General features: G+C 39.0%; 1 non-coding gene across 1 annotated transcript; it reads right to left on the reverse strand.

Moving 5' to 3' along the window:
- Positions 1 to 1,826: 1,826 nt before the first annotated feature.
- On the reverse strand, positions 1,827 to 1,930 carry LOC112746752 (small nucleolar RNA R71). The gene has a single exon (XR_003174618.1). It is a non-coding gene; the product is annotated as a small nucleolar RNA R71 (small nucleolar RNA).
- Positions 1,931 to 7,051: the final 5,121 nt, after the last annotated feature.

A 7,051-nucleotide genomic window follows, 5' to 3' on the forward strand; every position in this document is an offset into this window, starting at 1 on the left:
GCCCAAGAAACACAACAGAAGCTCAATTTAGAAAGTGTATAAATAGGATAGAATTTAAGTTAGCCAGAACTTTTTTTTACACGAAGAACTTTGGATCATTTTCTTTTAGTTTTGTAATTGAATTCAGAGCGATGACTCACTAAACCCCTTTCATTGGGTTAGGGAGCTCTATTGTAATTCAATGAATCAATAATAGTTTTATCTTCTTCTTCAATCTTTTCTCTTGAATTTTGTTAGAAAGCTTCTCGATCTAATTCCATTGGGTAGTTGTCTTGGGAAAGAAACTACCCATAATTGGAATCCTTCGGAACCTTGGGAAAGGAATGGAGGATTCATGCTAGAGAAGCTTTCTCACAGTGAATTGGATTGGGGTTTGGATGGATATTGTGACATGTAATCCTACCAAATTGTGGTTCATGAAACTGTGTGGTATAATCAGTGATCGAGCATCATCTCTTCTAATGAACATTTAAACCAAGGGATTGGGAATTTGTTTGTTTTAGAGAGAATTGGTGAGCCAAGGGATTGGGATCCAATCATATAAGATTGCCAAGCAAAATTCAATGAATGCATTGGTTGAGGAAAGGATAAAAGTTATTTTGATTCGGAGATCTCAATATCTCCTAACACCCAATGAACTCCCCATTCCTGATTTACCAATTTCTCTTTACATTCTGCAATTAAATTCATGCAATCACCCCCATCCCTTTTAATTTCAGCAATTTAGCTTCTCGCTCTTTAATTCATGCAATTTTACATTCCGCAATTCTCATCTAAATCTTGATTCCGCTCAACTAGAACATACTTCTAATCCGAATTGCTCACTCAACCAATCCTTGTGGGATTCGACCTCACTCTATTGTGAGTTTTTACTTGACGATAACCGGTGCACTTGCCGGAAGGAATTTTGCCGATCGTGCAATTTCCTAAATCGTAGCATATCAAGTTTATGCACATCAAGTTTATGGCGCCGTTGCCGGGGATTGGTTTTCGATTGACAATTCTCAAGTTGGAAGTTAACTAGATTGAGCATTTTTCTTGCTTTGTTAATTCAGTTCAAGTTACTTGTTGAATTTTAATTTCTGCACTCTGTTACATGCTTTCTTTCTTTATGCCTTTAAATTCAAGCAACTAACTCACTGACTCACTAACTATTTGAATTAATTCCTCAACTGCTCTAACCATACTCTTCCATTAACCAAGAGTATTTCACTTGTTTGTTGCCTGTGCTGTGTTTTTGTATGACAGGTCGGAGAGGAGAGACATCAACTCCTCATTATACCGAACCAGAGAGGACCCTTCATAAATTTAGAAGGGAAGCAAGAGGGAAGAGAGTACTGGGAGAAGAAGAATCTGAAGGAGAATCTGAGGACAATTTTGAGGAAGCTCTAGATCTCAACATGGATAGAGAAGTTCACAACCATGAGAGAGCTGATGGAAACAATGCCATTCCCGAGAGGAGGGTTCTTGGTTCATACATAAACCCAACCTCTGGGAATTGTGGTAGCAGCATTCAGAAACCACCCATTCAGGCCAACAATTTTGAACTCAAACCACAGCTAATATCACTTGTGGAGGATCATTGTTCATTTGGTGGGAGTGCTAATGAAGATCCAAACCAACATCTCACAAAATTCCTGAGAATTTGTGACACTGTGAAGTCCAATGGAGTCCAGGAAGATACCTATAAACTGCTCTTGTTCCCATTTTCACTTAGGGACAAGGCAGCTAAGTGGCTGGAATCATTCCCAAGGGGGAGCCTAACAACCTGGGATGAGGTGGAAAGCAAGTTTCTGGCACGTTTCTACCCCCCACAAAAGGTCAATAGGCTTCGATCTGAGGTTCAGACCTTTAGACAACAAGATGGTGAAACTCTCTACAAGGCATGGGAGAGATTCAAGGATTTGACAAGGAAATGCCCACCAGACATGTTCCATGACTGGGTGCAATTGCATATTTTCTATGATGGACTTTCTTATGAATCAAGGAAGGCTGTAGACCATTCATCAGGAGGTTCATTGAACAGGAAAAAGACTGTGGAAGAAGCCATTGAAGTGATTGAGACAGTGGCTGAGAATGAGTACTACTATGCTTCAGAGAGACACAACACTAAGGGAGTCATGGAGCTGAACCATGTTGATACAATTTTAGCCCAAAACAAGGTGTTTGCCAAGCAACTAGCAGAGCTCACCAGGAAATTAGAAACAAAGCAAGTGGCCGCAATACACACACAAGATCAAGAGGAAGTAAGCACTGAAGGAGGTGATTGGGAAGAGGCCAATTATGTAGGAAATCAACAAAGGCAACCATATGATCCACATTCCAACACTTACAACCCAGGCTGGAAAAACCACCCAAACTTTGGGTGGGGAAACCAGCAAAACCAACATAACAAGTCCACATACCAAAACTCCAACCAAAGATCATACCAAGCCACACAAAACACTTACTCCCAAGCATCATATCATGGCCAAAATAATCAACCTACCCAACCTAATCCGAACCAACAATTTCAAGATCAATTAAACAGGATAGAAGGAATGCTGGCAAACATGGGTCAGGATATAAGTGAGTTGAAAAGCTTTAGGGATGATGTGAGATCTACCTTAAAGAACCATGGTGAAAAACTCAAGAGGATGGAGTCTCAAGTAGGAGAGCTATCTCAACAGGCCCCCAAGTCAACTGCAGTGTTCCCTAGTGACACAGAAAAGAATCCTAAAGGGGAACAAAAGGGAGTAAGATGGGAAGAATGCAAGGCCATCACAATATTGATGGAAGTCTCAGAAGAAAAAGGAATCAGACCCTCAGAACAGGAGCCAGAAATCTTGAAGGAAGGTGTGGAAGAAGCTAAGCAGGAAAGTGAAACTGAGCAAGCCAAGGAACTGCAAAAAGGCATGCTGGAAACATACCAACCAAAAGCACCATTTCCTCAGAGGTTAGGAGGAGGTGAAAAAGGGAAAACCTATTCAAGGTTTTTAGAGACATTTAAGTCTCTCCATATCAATATTCCCTTTCTTGAGATTCTCCAGCAGATGCCCACACATATCAAGTATTTAAAGGAATTGCTGAGCAAGAAAAGAGTTTTGAAGGGAGGACAAACTGTAATAATGAACAAAGAATGCAGTGCCCTCATCAAGAAGGACATAGTCTCTAAGAAAACAGACCCAGGAAGTTTTCATATCCCCTGCATCATAGGGGAAACAAAAATTTACAGAGGATTCTGTGATCTAGGAGCTAGCATAAATGTGATGCCTCTGACTCTTATGAAGAGGCTACAACTGAATGAGGTGAGATCCACTGATGTAATCATACAACTGGCTGACAAAACTCAGAAGCAAGCTGAAGGGGTAGTTGAGAATGTGCTGGTGAAAGTGGGAAATTATTTCTTCCCCACAGACTTTGTCATTTTGGACATGGAGGAAAGCTACCTACACCCTATCATTCTGGGAAGGCCATTTCTAGCCACTGCTAGAGCGCTCATAGATGTAGAACAAGGAGAGCTAATCTTGAGAATACATGATGAACAGCTCATTTTCAATGTTTTCAAACCTGCATCTGAGCCTGAACCAGAACCTGAAAAGCCTAAGGATGATAGTAGCCATCTGTGTTTGGAGGAAAGCAATCCAGCAGCTGAAACTTTGAAACAGTCCTTGGAAGGCAAACAAGAATTGCAAGAGTTAAAGCCACAAGAATCAATAGAAATAGATCAGAAGGATCCTCCTGGCATAAGGGTCAATAAAGAAATCCTCAAGAGAAAGGGAAGAATTGTAAAGAAATTGCCAAGAGGGTGGAGAAACAAGAAAATTCCCACTGAAGGTTTCTCTCCGGGAGATAAAGTGATATCAAGTCATTATCTGCTAATCCCACCTGGCCTCAAAACCATTCCTTCACAGCTCCCTCAAGTGTTCACAATCAGGAAAGTTCTTTCTATGGAACATTTGGAAATCATGAAGGAATCAAATGGGGACGTTTTCATAGTGAGAGGAGAGGACATCAAGCACTACAATCCACCCTAACAAGGGGCAACCGTCAAGCTAATGACGTTAAAGAAGCGCTTGTTGGGAGGCAACCCAACCTGAGGTAATACTCCCTTGCTGTTTCTTTTATTTGTTTCAATAAAAAGGTAAAGTAGTTTCTGTGCATTGCAAAGAATTAAGTTTGGTGTTTCACACCAAACAATGAATTCGTGGATCAATAATTCAAAGGGGAATGTGTGACTCTAAGTTTGGTGTTCCACCACACAGATCAACTGAACACAACAACCTTTGAATTATATGAAAGGAACAACCATTCTAAGCAATCACAGGAATGCTTAAAATCCTTAGCAGCAACTTCATTCCAAGGAGAATTCAAGGACTCAAAGAGCAGAGGAGTAAGTAGGAGACTAAGTTTGGTGTTCACACACCAACTTAAGACTCAGACACTTGCCCATACATAGTTGAGCTAACCACTCAAGTGCTTGAGAAGCAAGCAACTTCATCACTCTTTGCAGGAAAGGAAACAAGGATCTGAGAAAGAACATGAAGTAACAACTAGGAGAAGAAGGAGAAATCAAATTGTTTCCTGGCAACAAAGAGAAAACAAGAAATTTCACAAGGTGGTGGTGTTCCTTGACCATTCTTTAAAAGGCAAACAAAAGCATGCTTGTTCTGGTTTAAACTATAATTGTTGAATCTTTCTGGAATGTGAAGTTTTTAGTATGAGTGTCTGTTTACTGCTTTGAATAAAGTGAATGCCTAGATGTTTGGATATAACTTCACCTTCTTAAACAAATGCTTGCCATGCTTGTTCTGTTTCCAAAAATAAAAGAAAAGTTTGAACAAAAGTAGCTTGGCTCAATTAGTGACAAATCAAGTAGAATTAAGTGGTGGTATGCATGCTTGATTGTTTAGTCAGATCACTGGAAATTGAGTGTAGAATTATCATTTTTGTGTAGAAGTTTGAATACTGTCTATGGATCTTGATGAATAAATGTCTTTGGCCATGAAAAAGAAAGAAAAAGAAGAAGAAAAAGCCACTGAAAAAGGGCAACCAAAAAAAAAATTTTGAGAAAATAAGCTAGGCACCAATGGTTTGAACTTCTGAGACAAATGCCTGTGGTGTTTATGTATTAAGGATATGCTTGGATGAATAGGTTCTGAGGAGTGTTTCAACACTTGGTAACTTGGGTTAACTAACCCAGGATTATCAACCAAAAGTCCATTATCAAGAGCAACCTAAATACAAAACATTTAGTCACACAAAGAGGTGCTGGGCACCAATGTCTCAAGAAGAAATGTGAACTAAAATGCCTGTAGTGGATATGTGTAGTGCACTGATAAGAAAAAGAAAATGCCAAAGGCTTGTGCAACACATGACACTAAGCAAACAAGGAGCAAAGGAGCTCTAAGAAAAAGAAAAGAAAAACAAAGAAGAGAAAAGTGCCAAGGACATAAGAATAACAAGAGGCCATAGCAGTGTTTGATGGATGCAATGAAAAAGTGATAATCTTACCTGATAAGAATGAAAAAGTGATGCTGCAACTTTCTGCATAAAACCCTTTTGATGAACTTCAAATGCTTGCTAATATAGCCAATGTAATTGCTTTCTGTTTCATACTTTCTTCTCAAATAACTCAGGACTTGCTTAGGGACAAGCAAGTATTAAGTTTGGTGTTGTGATGCCAAGGCATCTTAGGCTAGTTTCACTAGCATTTTTCTGTTAGTTTTAGTTGTTTTATGCATTTTCTTGAGCTTAAAGTAACCAAGAATGGTTAAATGAATAACAAAGCAATGAACCATCCAAACAGTATGATTTTGATGCAAATTCCATGAGTTTTTAGTTATATTACTTGAATGCTATGAATGGAAGATTTCTCATGAAATTTTGCAAGACTTTGATGCAATTGTTTGGATGATTTCAGGGAAGAAGAGGCTAGGCAAGGAAGCAACAAAATCAATAAAGGAAGCTTGAATATCACATGTGGAGTTTAAGTTCCAGTTTAAGCCTAAACTGGAGCTTAAACGCCAGAATCATGAAGGCTAAGAAATGCTGGAACTGGCGTTTAACCTCCAGTTTAACCTTAAACTGGAAGTTAAACGCCAGAAGTAAGAAAGGCACTTGGAGCATTTCCACGTTTAAGCTCCAGTTTAAGGTTAAACTGGAGCTTAAACGTGTTCGACTATTTCTCTCCTCCAGGGTTGCTTTCTCATTTCCACGTTTAAGCTTCAGTTTAACCTTAAACTGAAGCTTAAACGTGTTCGACCCAATTGCTCCTCCAGGGTTGCTTTCTTCATTTCCACGTTTAAGCTTCAGTTTAACCTTAAACTGAAGCTTAAACGTGTTCGACATTTCACACTCCTGGGTTGCTTTCTTCCATTTCCACGTTTAAGTTTCAGTTTAACCTTAAACTAAAACTTAAACTTCAACTTAAACGCCACTTTTTGAAAGGATTTCTGGGCCAAATATATTGAAGTTTAAGTTAGCATTTGAGCACAAACATTAACTTAAACGTATTATGGTATGAAACCCAATTGAATATCATGTTTATGGGATTGGGCCTGAAGAATTGATGAGTCTGGAGCTTCAATTTGTTGAGTCTTGTGTCATTACTTGTTTATCACTAAGTTTGCTCAATGAATGTTACAGAATTGGATCACAGCCTCATCAGGATTATGGACCATAAACCCAAAGCAAAAGGAAATCAGGGAAAGGCCTCAAAGCCCAAGAAACACAACAGAAGCTCAATTTAGAAAGTGTATAAATAGGATAGAATTTAAGTTAGCCAGAACTTTTTTTTACACGGAGAACTTTGGATCATTTTCTTTTAGTTTTGTAATTGAATTCAGAGCGATGACTCACTAAACCCCTTTCATTGGGTTAGGGAGCTCTATTGTAATTCAATGAATCAATAATAGTTTTATCTTCTTCTTCAATCTTTTCTCTTGAATTTTGTTAGAAAGCTTCTCGATCTAATTCCATTGGGTAGTTGTCTTGGGAAAGAAACTACCCATAATTGGAATCCTTCGGAACCTTGGGAAAGGAATGGAGGATTCATGCTAGAGAAGCTTTC

The sequence above is a fragment of the Arachis hypogaea genome, chromosome 14 (assembly GCF_003086295.3).
Source record: "Arachis hypogaea cultivar Tifrunner chromosome 14, arahy.Tifrunner.gnm2.J5K5, whole genome shotgun sequence".
Lineage (NCBI taxonomy): Eukaryota > Viridiplantae > Streptophyta > Magnoliopsida > Fabales > Fabaceae > Arachis > Arachis hypogaea.